Source organism: Penaeus japonicus, unplaced genomic scaffold, assembly GCF_977035675.1.
Source record: "Penaeus japonicus unplaced genomic scaffold, GWHDUDI00000001_assembly GWHDUDI00000022, whole genome shotgun sequence".
Lineage (NCBI taxonomy): Eukaryota > Metazoa > Arthropoda > Malacostraca > Decapoda > Penaeidae > Penaeus > Penaeus japonicus.
Window position 1 is genome coordinate 29732067 of NW_028234424.1, and position 1891 is coordinate 29733957.

Below are 1891 nucleotides of genomic sequence, written 5' to 3' on the forward strand. Positions count from 1 at the left end.
TGTGAGTGTGAGTGTGAGTGTGAGTGTGTGTGTGTGTGTGTGTGTGTGTGCGCGCGCGCGTGCGTATGAATGTGTGCACATGTGCGTGGCTGATAGGGAATCGTAGGGGCGTGGGTGTATCCTGGTGACCTTTCTACCGATCCCCATGCATATTGCACAGAAAATGCAGCTATTTTATTTACGTGGCAAAAATTAATCTGCACCGTGTGTTCGCAGACAATGCGGCCGCTGTCGCACATTTTCGAAAACAATTCTGACCGATTTTTTTGGGGGGTAGTTATGTAGGGCAAACTATAAGTTCTATTTCGTTTTTTTTACTTTTTTATACATATATGCATATGTTGGTAATTTTTTTTTTTGATGTTTGACTGCCAAAAATATATGTTAATTCCGGGTGATATCGATTTCTCTCTCTCTCTCCCTTTCCCTCTCCACCTCCACCTCCACCTCCACCTCCACCTCCACCTCCACCTCCCCTCCCCTCCCCTCCCCTCACCCCTCCCACCTCCCCACCCACCTCCCCTCCCCTCACCCCTCCCACCACCCCTCCCCCCTCCCCTCCCCCTCCCCACCCACCTTCCCTCCCACCTCCCCACCCACCTTCCCTCCCATGCTCTTTTGGTTCCGGTAGTTGTTAGGGCATCCCCGTGATTCCACTTGCGTAAAAGGATTAAAACAAAATGGTGAGTAGATATAGAGTAATTGAACAGGGTATCAAAATAGCCACGTTCCGGTTGCAATAATCACAATTACAGAATCATAATCATAATGGCAATTATGATAATGATTACAGTCACGTAATCATGATGATAATTACAATCACATAAACGTAATAATTATTACAGTCACGTACCCATAATCATAATTTCTTCCTCCGCCGCCGACTCGCTAACAAAACGTTTCAAACCCCGAAAGCAATGAATCATACTCGAGAGCCTGAGCCGCCGCCGTCAATATTATTTGTCCGGAGCCTCGGCAGGAGTTGGAGGAAACTTGAGTAATATTCTGGGCGCGACAGGCGAGAAGTTGCGGGAAGCGGGCGGGCAGCGCGCGGCGGGCGGGGGGGAAGGGGTTCCGAGCCGAAGCCTCTCGTCGCGAAAGGGGGTTGGAATGCGCTTTTGTTTTAGGCTGAGCGGCGGCGGGGAGGAGTGGGGGAGGGGGGTTGTGGAGGGTGAGGGGGAGATGGGGTAGGGGGAAGAGAGGGAGGGAGGGAGGGAGGGTGGAGGAGAGAGGAAGGGGAAGGTGGGAAGGGAAGGGGATGGAGGGGAAGGAGAAATAGGAATAGAGGGACCGGAGAGAGAGAGAGAGAGAAAGGGTGGGGAGAGAAAGGGGAAGGAGAAATGGAAGAAGTAGTAAAATCAGGCGGCGGTGGAGTTGGAGGAGTTGGAGTTATGGTGGAATTCTGATTTAGATGGAAGGGTGGAGGAGATCTCGGCGTTGAAAATATCCCAAAATAAAAAAGATATATGAAAAATAAAACTAGAAGTGCAATATCAGTAGCAGAGAGAGGGCAATAGACCAATCGAGTGCCATCAAGTACCATCTCAAATTGCCCTTCTCTGTGAGGTACGCGGTAGACCAAATCTAAAGTGCCTCGTGGTCCGACAGGGAGAGAGGAAGGGAGTCCGCCGTCCTCGTCCTGCAGAAGAGCCGTCGGGTGGAGGGCGCAGGGGGCGAGGGGCGAGGGGCGCGGGCTTGAGATGCGGAGTGAAAGGGCGCCGGGAAACCGTTCCCCGCGCTCGCTGCTACACTCACGGGAGATCAATGATTGGGTCGCTGTGTCGCCTTGTGATGCCGGGGTCGGGCTCGGTGTCGGGATGGGGGGGGGGGGCGGAGGGGGTGAAATAGGGGGAGGAGGGGAGGGGCGGGGGTTGGGGGTAAAGAGGGGGTG